We start from the raw sequence: 14,538 nt of genomic DNA, 5'->3' as shown, positions 1-14,538 counted from the left end.
TTATTGAATACTCGTACCAGGATAGTCAGTCCTATGTATGAAAAGTACGGCCCAAACGGGTCTTGAACTCATGACGGGCATATTATGTTGTTTAGTAATGCATGTTGAACCCATTGGTGGAGCGTGTTTGGGTCGGGTCGGTCCAAAGTAAGTTCAAGACCCGATCCAATTCGCTGCTCCAATGGGTCAAAATCGCTTGTACTTTCTTGCACCTACTGATAATTTGGGTCTAAAATCAAACTATCAAATGTTATACCGTCTCCGAAAAACCGCACCCGCTGTACCCACGGGTTGGAATCGATTCTTATTGGTTCCTGACGGCTTCGAAATTGGAGTGTTATACCTACTATCTGGTGCTGCTTCCAATTCTGGCGGAGTCGTTTGGAAGAGATGGCTGTTTATTTTTGCGATTTTATCCATCGCTATCACGATCGAGTGTGAGAATCTCATGTGTTTTTGTTTGTTACAAAAATTCATCAGAATTTTTTGGACTGAAAGCCAGCCCCATTGTATAAATAAAAACCTAACCAGCAAATGAAACATGCCTTCTCGCTTTACAAACACACAATTAAATGAGTCAGAGCAAGAAAGCTGGTTTATTTTTCTCCCCGGGTATCATACTTATTGTTCGAAGAAATATTCTACGAATCGGTTCAATACGACAAAATATTATGTCAACCCGTGCTACTGCTTGGCATCATTGTATGCCAGTCAAAAACTGTCTGTCGCCAAGTCGGGAGTAAAATCATGAGTGGAACACCGAAAGACCAAAAGTAAGTGTTAATCTTCAGTGCAACGAGCGAGCAAAATTCAGCAGCAAAAGCTGTTAGAAATAATGGAGCAAAACGCAGAAGTGGCTAGAGGAACAGCAAAAAATAGTCAGACGAGTATTTGGGACGATTTGGCGATACAATTAATCGCATTAGGACCACCTTCTAAGTCAGGCAAAGAATGGTTAAGAGTGAGTATATTTCTTCATATAGGTTTTGAGAATAATCTTTCTTTGCTGTAACCACATTTGTGTCGCAGGCTTGGACCGAAAAACAATGCAACACTAAGAGGAAAATAACGGAAAACAAAAAACAACAAAATATGACAGGAGGAGGAGTAGGAAATTTTCAAAAGATCGACGATGGCAAGTGAGTGATCAAATTTAGATAAAAGTGTAGCTCCAGCTCCCGATTCAATTTGTATTGGAGTACCGGAAGAACTGCAGGAGATAGAACCGCTTTCGAATCAACAGAAAGCAGGGACCTCTAAGTCTGTCCACAATTGCTCCACGGATATATACGAACCAGCAATGGATATATCCTTCAACCAAGAAGATTCTTCAATTGAATTGGAAGAACCCATAACAATTCACAAAGAAACGGAAATGTCAAAGAAAACAGCACAAACAAAGACTAGCCAGAAAGGAGCACAAGCAACTAAGTACTTCACGCAAATAGTCATTGAGCGAAATGACAAAATTATTGAAAATCTGCAAGGCTTAAATGAATTGGCTAGGACATTTGTAACAGGTACTTTACAGTTTCAACAAGAAATCCTAGCACATTTAAAAAGCAGAACTCAGATTCTTAAAAATTAAATAGAAGTGAATTTTTATGGTTGTTTGTACCGGATGTGGATCGTACTTCCGCGGTTGCACCAAATGATGAAATCTTTTAACCAATGCTCGATTATAATTTTTTATTTCTCATATGTGAATTGAACTTTACTTAACTTTTGTGTAGATATAAATTTGAAGTGAAATAAATATATGAATTTTTTCGTGGAATTTCAATATTGTTGTTGTTACTGAAAAAATTCTTTTTTCATTGTACATTGTTTTCATTTATATTCATACTATGCAGGTATTCTTTATAGATAAAAAAATAATAATTATTTCCCATAAACATTAGACACAAACATAACTTTAACTTTATGCCCGTCATGGGTCAAGCCTCGTATGGACCGTGCCCGACTGACTATCCTGCTAGAGGTAATGAACAATTCAGTGATATCTAAGCCCAATAGTGGTTATTATCTAACAATCATTTTCTGGCATGTTATTCATTATGCACAGATTGTGCAGGGCACATCAGACGTTAATGATCCGCACGTATTTGGATGGAGAATATCGTAGCAGTCTTTCACCAAGGAGGCATCTGAACTTTCCTTTCAGAACACCAAATGCGTTTTCAATCACAGCACGAGCTTGTGCATGTCTTTGATTGAAATTTGCCTCAGGTGAATTAAGTGCAGCATTTCTGTAGGGCTTTATTAAACATGGCTTCGCAGGATATGCAGAGTCACCTTTGAAGAAAAAGAGTTCGAGTATGTTAGTCATAGTGTAGTTCTAACACAATATATTAAAAATATATATACCCAACAATTCGAACATGTTATCTCCATCTCTCCATTTCCTTTCGAAAAACTTAAAAGCTGGGCTCATACTAAAACTGCATGAATCGTGATTGGAGCCACTGAATCTTGCATCGACGAATCGGATAAGTTTACGGTTGTCGCATATCTAAAAAAGCAGTACTTGTAATTCATATGTTAATATAATATGAGTAGCACTAAACTTACCATCAACGCGTTTAAACTGTAGTACCCTTTTCTGTTATAGTAAGGCCCACGATCTCCGTTAGGGGCCAGAATTCTAATATGAGATCCATCGATGCACATGACAACATCAGGGATTCCAGATTTTTGGTAGAAGACTTCTGAAAAGGTTGATTGCGCCATAGGTATGGTAAAATCGTTACCAACACCTAGCTGGTATGACCCTTGAGCTAAAAATTTCATCGTTGCAGCCAGCTTTTGCTTTGCTTTAAGCCCCCTTTTGTGACGTGGTTTTAGTTCAGGAGCAATTAAATGTAAGATCTTTTTAAACAAACTTTTGCTGACGCGAAAGTTGCGAACAAATATTAAATTAGAGAAGAAATACAATATAAAATGAGCTATACACATCTTTAATAACATACACAATCACTTATATCACTTATGTCTGCCAAACTCGTCGATGGACCTTTAATAACGGATAGCGGAATTTGGGGCAAGGGTGCCATAGGGGCAAGAGTGCCACCAAGCATTTTTTCTATAGAAACTTTAGTAAAATGATCGATTGTGTACACAGTTGGTTGCATTCCACCAGCGGATTCCACCCAGGAAAAACAGACCAGCAACAAACCATATTACGATACTGTTTGTGATGAAAAAGGGTTCATTGGTGTCTCAAGACATGTAGGAATACATATACTAGTGCCACACACGTAACAATTTCCAATTATCTAAAAAATAAGTTTATTTTAACCAGGTGGCCGTCTTGCCCCATACGAATGGCACTCTTATCTCATACCCCAAAAAACAACGTCTTTTTGGACCCTTTTTAAAACGCTTCAAAAACAGTGTTGCTTGCACTTTTTTCAAGCGAAATTCATTTACGAGTGAAGAAAAAGATGTGAAATGGTTATGAGATTTATATCGGCTTTTGACAAACACGTTTTAGTGAGGTATAACATGAAATGCTTAAGGTGGCACACTTGCCTCAAATTCCGCTATGAAATGATTTTAGAACCATATTGGTCAATATTAGCTGCAATATTGTCAATTTTGCTACGTGATCCTTTTGATATGAAATGAAGACTGCCCTACTTTCATACACAAATTTAATACCTTTTGTCACATTTATGCATTTATGGGTTTCCAAGATTTAAAAAGATATCGGTCTGATTTTGTGTAAAGACATAGCTGAAGAGGGTGCATCTCGATAAGTGAAAGAAGTTTTTGGATAAGTGGTCTAGAGAGCTCTCCAGAGTTCCGCAAAGTCAGATAATAGGTGAAAATTTGAGACGTCCTTCTTTAGGTGGCTGCTACTGTACACATTCATAAATAAACAAATTCACTGAAGACACACCTCAATTTGACTGGAAAACAAACTACTCTTAGCCTACTGTAATTGTTAATTTGACGATGATACACTGCAGCAATCGAGCAGATGTCATCTTTTTTAACCATCGTTTATTTTGACGACTTCCATTCGCGATGCCACTCAATGCTGATATTTGGATGAGATGCATTGTTTGATTCTCGTCTTGTATATGATGAAATTGTACACTGGTAAAATAAAGAAATAATGAAAATCATTCTGAAAACATATTTCAAACCTATGTTCAGCGTTCTTGCTACTACTTGCTACAATAAAAGATGTCTAATGCCAATAGATTACCTCGCTTCCTTTGTTTGGTTTCTCTTTTTGTTCATATCTTCGTAAGGCATAGGTTATAATTTCTTTCAAATATGTTTTTTTCTGATGTGTTGTTGTTGTTTTATTTTTTACAAGGTTTTTTAGCATTCGTCTCTCGTAATTTACGATTGTGAAACTGCTTATTAGGTTAATAACATTTGAGATAAAAAATGAAGAAAAAGTTAAAGTAAAAAAAGAATACAAGAGTTTTTATGACCATGATGATTAAAACTGATTTTTTTTAAATTCTAGCGCTTTTTCATTTAAATTATGTTTTTTTATAAATATATACTTACTCGTATACATTCTAAACTTGTATGAAGAGATTAGTCCCCTTTAAAAATTAAAAAAGCTTTTCAATTGTTTTGTAATTGTTTGAAAGTACAATGTCTAAATGCTCTGCAAGGTTCGGCTTTTCTATAAGAAAACAATCTATTAGGATGTGTTCTTCCGTAGTATCACACTGTATGTATGCGTAATTCGGGTGTGTCCAACTCTCAAATTTTGTTACTACTCTTTGATGTAGTGGATCGTTCGTATTACCATAGCTTGTTTTATTTTTAAGGGTTGGTCATGGGTGATTTGATCCTTATGTTTGCCAGCTCTGATTTATCAATCCTTTCCACCACAAAGATGCAGCACTTCTGGAGATAGTTCCATCTACATGATCTTTGATCATTCTACCTTCATTCGCAAGACTGTCAGCTGCTTCATTTCCTGCGATGCCTTTATGTTTTGGATGCCTTTATCCAACAGGATTCTTTTTTTTTTTAATGATTTGATAGATTGTATGTGAGGGTTTCGAATGGATCCTTTCTCTAATGCGTTCAGGACACTGGCGCTACCTGTGCGTTAGGTTCGTTATTTTCGGTGGCTTCTTCAGTTGATATCATAATAGCAAAAGCCATTGCTAAGAATATTGATCTATTCCGGAAGATTTATAGTACAGCGATTATTTTGCGATGTTATGTCACAGCCAGCAGAACTATTGTAGAACTATTGAAGATAGTTTTTCAGGCTAGTTACTTCAGGTTTTTCAGGGGTACAGGCAGGCCTTGACCGATAACGGTTGTTGTGCCAAAGAAGAAGAAGAAGCTGTTGACGTTTGCTTAGTTTTTGCAATGTCCAGTTGATTTTGGGGATTTTGTCGTACTAAGGTCTAGTCAAACAGCTTGTGGATTAAGTTGTGTTGGGCATACTGTGACCTGTTAGGCGGCGCTCTAGCCGCAATCGAACAAGACAAGGAATTGTTCATGTTTAGGGGGAGGGGGGGGCAGGTTTATTGTTATGATTGGAAGTGAATAGTAACTACAAACGGGGCGGTCCCGTGGTACAGTCGTTTACTCGAACGACTCAATAACATACCCGTCATGGGTTCAATCCCAGCATGGACCGTCCCCCCATAGCAAGGATTGACTATCCGGCTGCGTGGTAATGAATTAAGTCTCGAAAGCCTGTATAGGCCGGCATGTCCGCGTAGGACGTTACGCCAAAATAGAAGAAGTAGCTAGCTGCAAATATAAACAATTTTACTGGTGCAATACTTCACAATTAAAATTGAGTTTATCGAAGAATATGCCTCAAGTGCAGCACTGTTGGCAGCTATTCCAATGTTAGCGTGGTAGAGCAGCTACAAAAAGATTTAACCGTTCAAAAAAGAAGGAGGAGAATTTAACTAGCAGTACGAGGATCTTTTGAACAAACCCAAATACTTATACACGTACATGCGGTGTTCCAAAAGGATTTTTTTCTACATTTTGAGCAAAATACGCTCAAAGTTACCTAAGGCGAATAAAACAAACATTAAGCCTGAACACCGTTTGGTGCTATCTTTGAGGTAAGTAGATAAACAAATAAGTCAGATTTCATCATTTTGGATGATTTAGATTTAATATATGTGCTTCGTTAGTGATTGAGGATCAGGAACCGTTGAGCAAACCTTAGAGCGTGTGTAAAAACCAGCTTAGTGGGCACGGAGATCAATGCATTATATTGGTAGCATATTGCAATCATGTTATGAAGTTTTTAATTAGTAAACGAGTTATACACGTACATGCAAAGCAACTGACCGAATAGCTTGTTTTATACGTATGAGATGAGCCCATTATATATTTCTTAGAAAAACGTTATTCATGTCAGACAAACCAGACTGTAGCAGCCATTGTGTACTAAACCTGTGAAGCCATATGGATCACATTGAAAAATATTCACTTACCATCTCCTACTCAACAAACATTCATGGAAACGGCAGAGGAATTCGAAAGTCTCGGCGGTTTTCAAAACGTATGTGGATGCATCGACGGAAAACACAAAAGGATATTTAACACAAACCCCCAAATTTATCAGGATCGTAGTTCTACAACTACAAAAAGTATTTTTCGGTCCATTCACAAGCAATAGCCGGTGCTAAATGATTTTTTTGAATAATAGATGTAGGAGATTATCAGAGAAGAGCCGATAGTTGAGTTTTTGCCAATAGCAATACATATGAATAGATACGGCACAATATTTTTGATTTTCCTCCGCCAAGATTATTAAATAGTGTGCAATTACCGTATGTATTTCTTGGAGATCAAGGTCTTCCATTAAAGACATATCTGATGAGGCCGTATCCGACAGGAGGTGCTGGAAACGAATACGTTTTTAACTACTTGTTAAGTAAAACCAGAATTCTATTCTTCTTTTGGTATGAATGCGCTTTTGGTATGTTTGTTAGTGAATGGAGATGTTTGTATTTCCGGATCCGCTACAGGTATTTCCGGATCATGTTGATATAATTGTGAAAATAGTTAGTTTACTGCATAAAATTTGCATTGACTTTTGGGACAGTAATGTATTGCACGTTAAAAATGCAACAGCAAGCAACAGTGTGAAAACTTATTTAACTAATCGTCGTTTTAATCACTCCAGTCAGCAAGCATGTGCTGTTACAAAAAAAAATAACAATATTTTTTACGAAATTAGTATACTATGGTAAATGTACCAGTGGGCCTCATCGCGAACGAAAGTCGATAACGGAGTGGATAATTTAGCCGATCGGTTAGCAAAATTCCAATGTTATCCAATTGCGTTTTCTCAATCAGAATCTTCGCTAACCGATCGGTTTGGCAGTGGAGTGGAATGGTGTTTGCCGCCATAGCAACGTGGTTAAAAAGTCGAGCAGTGGGATATGCAGTTGAAAACTTCATATAAAAAAAACCATTTCAGTCGGATAGCCATATCTACTGCTCCACCCCAGTTGATATAACAGTGGAAAACTAAATAATATTAAAAACCATGTTTCACAGCTCGCAAAAAAGGATGTTTTATCGCTGTTTGAGTTATCTAAGATGTTTTATCACTCGATTTAGCTAAAATATTATTTTTTAGAAAATATAAATTTACCAGTTTTTTTTAATAAATAATCAAAACACATAAATTTAGGTTTATAACAGGTATCTAGTTTTTATAGTTCAAGCTAAGAAATAAGAAACCAAAAAAAATCCTTTTCTGCTAATCCTTCTCTTTTATCCAACCTTATGTTATGGCCTTATGGCATGTTAGAATCGGTTCCGACACGTAAATGCAACGAGATTGGGAAGACCAGTATTATCACTAGGTACAAGAAATTATAAGCACCTCATATCCGTTGGAGCGGCGAGTTCCGGTCGGAATCGTTTGCGTTGTTTTGCACCTATCGAAGGTGTTGTGCCTACTTGTACCTTCCGGACCATCCCCAAAAACTCAGGGTCGCTTATGGAAGGGTACAGCCCGGGAGTGTTCGGATTGACACACACATCGCTATGTTCCACGCCTCGTGACAAACGTGTCACCCAATGAATTTTTTTGTTCATCCATTTAAACGAATATGTACACTTGAATAGCTTCTCTTCTGAATCACATACATTACAATTTTAACGTAGTTATTTTATTTTTATCAAATCTGACGCAATCATCATCGTACGTGTGGAAGCACACTCATTGTCGTATCAAGCTCGCCAGTCTTCAGTGGACGGTCCTTGTTCAAGGCATGGAAACGATCGTCCCAGGTGTTGTGCAGGGAGAGGGGGTGGGGGGAGATTTCATCTCTTGGCTTTGAATCAAATACACTTTAATTTTTTTCTTGGGGGAGTGGGGGGTATTGGTCGGAATCCCTCATATATGGGCCCCTGTAGTATTTGAGTCTCTTCGTCCATGGAGCCTCTATCGTTCATGGAGGTCCACGATGAGACTACTGTACACACCATATATGCTGGACTTTATATCCACGGAGCCTCCTGCGGCCAATCAGTCCGCTTACGGTTAAATCCGCAATTGCGGAGAGGGCGTAGTAGGTTTAAATTTAAGTGGCCAGAAGACTTGGAGGCGGCAGTCATTAAGGCCAGGATAATGGACTGGCGAGGGCGAGAGACCGTGAGCGGTTTTGGACACTCCTTATTGCACGGAATAAGTGTACCGCGTTGTTTCAATATATTTTTGCACAAGGGCGTAAAATACGGACGTTCACGGATCCAACGTTCGCGGTGGCTGGAGTTGATGGACGCACATGGTATATGGCACAGGACAAGCGTCAGTGAAGGTGGCAATCTCAGAAAGGATTCAAACCTCGTCCTCCAGTTCATACGATTTTGTTTCAACTAGACTTGTTCAGCCTACAACCCGTTTTACACTTTACCCGGATTGTTTGAATAAGCCTACAGTCAGTACTGTCTAAGGCCTGGTGTGGATTCTTCACTAGATTGTCCGTAAATAAGCAAAATTTACTATTTTATTCATTCCGCAAAACAACACCTCTAAATGTAAACAAAAGTGTGATTGACAGATAGGCAAAATCAATGGCTACTCGAATCGGAAAGAGTTATCCACCGGTGGAGAAATTATCCACCGATGGAGAAAATTATCCACCGGTGGAAAATAAACTCCACCGGTGGATTCGAGCAAATTAACCGATCGGATAAATTTTATCGACTTTCGTTCGCGATGAGGCCCAGTATTGGGCACATAAGTGCAGTAGTTTCACAAAAACTGCTCGTACACTGACAATTTTTATTTCTTTAAAAAAAAAGTGACGTTATTTTAAACGATAAACTATCGTATTATGTTATGCTCAGTGGCCCGTATCGTATAAGAAAACACGACTCGATTGCGATCGAAGCCAAATTGTCGATCGAAATCGAAATCGACTCGAAATAGGTATCGCATACGATTTGTCGATTTCGATCGAGAAAACCCAAGTAGAAAAATCGAGCAGTTTTTTGCTCTTTTCTATTTGACATCTCCCGTTTTCAGCTTAGCGGGAGATGGGATTGCACGCACACAGGTCCAAGTTTTCGCGGAGACACGCACACATTGAAACCAATGGCAAATAGGTGACAGCAGGCGAAAAAAAAAAATAGGTTATGTGATTGTAAACATTCTATTTATTCCAGCGCTCGCATCGGATGAAACCGCGCCTACTTTCTCAAGTTTCCCAGTGCATTGACTCCGTACATAGCTGTGAATTATAGTAGAGAGTATTATATACAGGTTGGTTATTAAATTTTGTGTACTTACGCAGATTTGATAGCAGTTCCATCGTTCAGCCGGCACTACCTCAATGAGATGTACTGCTTTCCGGATTTGCGTGAGCTGCGTTAATTGAGAACAAAAGTAATTGAATTGGTTTTACCTTTATAGGAAAATGTCGGAAGCTCCGGTCAACAACAGCAACAACAACAACTACGATAGCAACAACAACACCGTACAGCATCAGCATAAAAACCATCTCATACAAATTGGTCCAGCAGAAAGACAGCAATCGTGCGCTCCGGTTAGTGTATCTCCAGGTGACATATTAAATACCCTCCACGTACCTCTTCGTTGTTCCGTCCAACTTCAATTGTGCAAAACGTTTCGTTCCGGCATTCTGTTTCCCTCCCTCTCAGTCCTACCGTGCCACCACGCACGACTTCTCTGTCTCTTCCATGTTCTCCTGTAGAACCACCTGTGGCAATCCGTCCTGATCCAATAGTTTTCGATCGATCAACTTCCTTACTCAATTCTTCCGTTGATGTTGTTTCGCATGTTCCCGTCGTACCTCCTCAAACCAGTTCCTTACCCATTTCCAACACCAATCATCCGATCCTTAAAAAAAATTCACCTGGAGATACACAGTTAAACCGTTTAGAAAAGAAAATAGATATTTTGTCAAAAGTATGTTGCCACACTTCACAAGAGGTCAGCCTTGTTTTAAAAAATACAAGCGGCATGAAAAATTCTGAGAGCTTACAGGGACACTTTAGAAGATTAGAAACTCTGGAAATGCTTGAGGAAATGGAGGAAAAACTGAAAACGAACAGCATTTTCATGGCAGAAAAAATATACCTGCTTGTAAATATATTGAAAGGTATCAATGATGTTAATGAAAGATTATCCAGCACGTTAGATCTACTCTTTGATAGAGAATTCTTTTCGTTGTTTACGTGGTCAGGAAAAAGCATACCAAAACCGAAACTACCTTTGGAAAAATATATACATGTAATAGCACTTTTCAAATTTGTAGGCGGTAGTAACATGGTATCAATTTCAGATGGAACTGTGAAAGATTTTCTAGTTAAGAAACTTAACCATGGAAAGGCACGAAGTGATGTGAAAGGATTACGACATACGGTTAAACGTAAAAAATAAGCTTAGATTTAGATAGATATAATGGTCCATTAATTCTATAAGATTTTTATTGAATTAATGAGTTAGGCATTTATACAATTAGGATATGAGTTGTGATTCAAGTTGTGATATGAACTATGTTGGAGTAAACGTATATGAATTTAATAAGTAAAAATTATATATGAAATACTAACTATCTGTTCTAGTTCTTAAGGCATTTCCTCCTAGCATTTTGCCTTATCCCGGGCATACTCGGCTACTTTATTCTACTCATTTTAATACAAAACTAAACTAATACAAATATTTACCTAAACTTAAACCTTCACTTCCTAGTCTAAACCTAACAGCTTACATATAACAATTATGATCTTGCTTTCAAATGTATGTAAAAGAGGACTGAAATAAAATGTATTACACTGATCCAAACTAACTGCCACTAGCTTGCATTTAATTTCTTTTAATTCTATCCTGACTATTTCCTGTCATAAATCTTCTACCCTAGCTGTAAAGTTATAAATTATCGCCGAGCTACATGGTTGGCTAAAAGTTGGTTGTTTCTCCTTTAAGAGCCGTCCTTCTATAAAACATGAACCTGATGTCTTTTCTGCAGTACAATACCTTACTATCTGATCCTCCTGTGTTAAAAACCATCCATTTCTATTGCCCTTTCTTAACATAAATTTTGGTTTGACCAACAAAATTACTTCATTTTTTTTTTATCTTTAGTGATGGATACACTCTATCATCCTTTTTCCTTGTATCTGCTGCCTCTAATTGTGTTAGTTCTATTAATCTACACACTATCTGGTTTAAAGTTCTATGTCCTGTTCTAGCTAAGTTTTTCATAAAGCCTAACTTGTCCTCAATACGATAAGTTGATAAAAATGGAAGAGGCCCGACATTTTCAACATCTGCTGCTACATGTAGTAAATTATGAACGTTAATTGTTAAATGTGTTCGACTATAAACTGTGCGATATTCTAATACAAATTGTTCGAGCAACTGACCAGCATATATCCAATATTGTTCAAATAATCTTGAAAAGAATAAATTTACCGCAATGAAAAAAAGTTTATGGTACTCATAGGCTAGATATGATATTCTGTTTTTTTAACAAAGGTATGCTAACGTGATATAAAAATGCTGACAATTCGGACCCCTTCCAAAATCCTAAATATTTTAATGCCCTAGGCTTACGATGTATCTCTGACAGGTATTCGATCCTGACTAAAATATTCGAAATTTCTAACTGCTCCTGTTTTGACCGCTTTGGAAAAGGGTGTAAAGCACCAGTTGTAAAACCTTTAAGTATTTTTTTTTCTATTCCTAGTGCGAACAAGTGAAGGTCATCGGGTATCGTTGTTTGTGTTACAATGTCTACTTCATCTATGTCTAATAATGGCGTATAATATTTTTGGTGTTTCACGTAGTCTCCGTTTCTAAATTCTTTGTCAGTGCGAACTTCAGCTGTTCCTTCATAAATTGTTTTGTTTCCGTCATGGCTGCCAACTATTTTGCACTTTATACATGCTTCGAGTCCAGGAGAATACGTTACTCCTAAAAATGTATAATAAATTTGCTGTTACTTTCTGCTTCGCTTTGAAATTCTCATTTCGTACAATTAAGTTACTTATTGTATCATTCTTACCTTTGATGAACGCACGAGTTGGTGTATCTGCTACAATAGCTTTCAGGCGAAAGTCGATGGTAATTCCGTTGATATCAATGCCTTGCACCAGTACGCGGTTGATATCATCCACTAAAGGCCGGAGAAACCCTTCCAAACAGCTCGGTTTCGTACCACAAAATACACCCAGCACCATGATTGGCAGTGCTGGTAGATTAACTATGTGCATTAATATAGGCCATAGCTGCGTTGGTCCACTATCATGCATCGGAAGTCCATCTACCGCAATATTTGCTTCTATCAATCTGACTGGTGGTACATATCTAGAACGAAAAAGTAAAACAAAAATTACCACATGTTCATTCCAAACAGTCATATTATTCGTAACGATAATATTGTTGGAGAGTGCTTTGTATTCCTTGGTACCAAAGCTGCCCTTCTCCAACGGCCGTAAAATGTCTCTCCACCTGTTTCGGAGTCTTCAGTAACGTCTTTGCACACCTAGGAAGAGAAATATTTGTAGTTTCACGAGTCAACACCAGCAAATCACTCAATGCAGAATGCGTTATTTTATGAGTTAAAGCCCATATCCTAAGCCTGCTAGCATAAGCATTGCCTTCGGGGGCTTCATCAGCATCAAAATACTCATCCTCATTGACTTCGTCCTCCAATTCGCCTTCACTCCAATCGTCTTCCAACACCGAGCAATCAGAAGCGTCTTCATCGTCATCAGAAACGTAATCCGCGGCTTCTGATTCCATGGGTATATCGGCAACTTCCACGGCACCCGGCTGCACATTCCCGTATGATGAAGCTGTAATGTGTAATAATATTAAATAACAAATTATTGCTCTGCTTGCGTTTTTCATATTTCATTGTTTTAACACAAACATAACTTACCTTGTTGATCGACACCGCTGCTTGTTCCCGGAAGATTTTCCTCTTCCCATTCCTTTTCAAAGCGTTCCCAAATTGCTTTAGCATGCTTGCTCGCCACTCCACTTTTCTTCAAACGTTTGGACGTATCCATTTTCACTTGGTTTTATGCAAAACAAATAAAAAAAAACAACTTTAAGTTCGAAGCAAAAGAAATCACTTTCATCCGTTTCCAACACCAGTTTGTTTTGATTTGAAAATGCACCCGCAGCTCTTGACGTTTACACACACCACCATACATTTGATGCTCTTCCACACGGATCGAGCAGATTTTTACCCTTCCCCCCCTGTTTTGCCCACATTTCGCCTGACAATTTCTACTTGGGAACTTATACGATCGACTTGTCGAGCAGTTTACGTTCTGTCAAACAGCGGTTTGTTTACATTGCGAATGCACGGAGCAGTGAATACATGTGAATGAATGTGAAACAATGTGAATACATTTTATCATTGAGCTGTGCTTTTAAATGATGATAGCTTCAATTTTACTGTACAATCGCGATCGTCGATCCGCAAGTGTGGATTTAAAGAAATATTGGCGAAAATTGCGAATGGAATTAGATCCATTAAGTTTAGACGATACCGCGTAAGTAAACAGTCCGGGTAGAAGAAGCACTTGTACTGATAGCTTGTTATAGTTTTAGGAAAAATTTCCGGATTTTGAAGGATTTATTTTAGATATTGTAATCTCTATTTTATTAACTGAAGGCTGAAGAGTTGCGTGTTTTAAGTTCTAGCGCTCAATCACGAATGACATCTCTATTTGACAGTATTGCCTGAGATACTTAAACCTAGGTGTGATCGCACAAACAAGATGTACATAAATGAAAGGTGTATGTGTGAGGATGTCAAGGTGTATGTGTGAGGTATAAACAAATTCGAATTTTTAATTTCTACAGGTCGGCCATCCTGACGAGAAATTGACCTCAATTTTTCCTGCATATGTATAGACCTACCCTTAATCTTAAGTGTAGCTTTATGAACATATTCCGATCAAGCTCCCCCCAGAGGCACTATCCATCTTCTCAACTTGTCCGACTCCAACACTCCATCATATGGTATTTGCGTCATTTGTATTCCATCGATATCACGTATAACATATCTGTCATTAGGTAAACGT

At 38.0% G+C, this 14,538-nt stretch overlaps 1 pseudogene; it reads right to left on the bottom strand.

Moving 5' to 3' along the window:
- Positions 1–10,905: 10,905 nt before the first annotated feature.
- Positions 10,906–14,176, bottom strand: LOC133393762 (uncharacterized; annotated as a pseudogene).
- Positions 14,177–14,538: the final 362 nt, after the last annotated feature.

This window comes from Anopheles gambiae, chromosome 3 (genome assembly GCF_943734735.2).
Source record: "Anopheles gambiae chromosome 3, idAnoGambNW_F1_1, whole genome shotgun sequence".
NCBI classification, from domain to species: Eukaryota; Metazoa; Arthropoda; class Insecta; order Diptera; family Culicidae; genus Anopheles; species Anopheles gambiae.
This window is presented reverse-complemented; position numbering and strand designations above follow the sequence as displayed.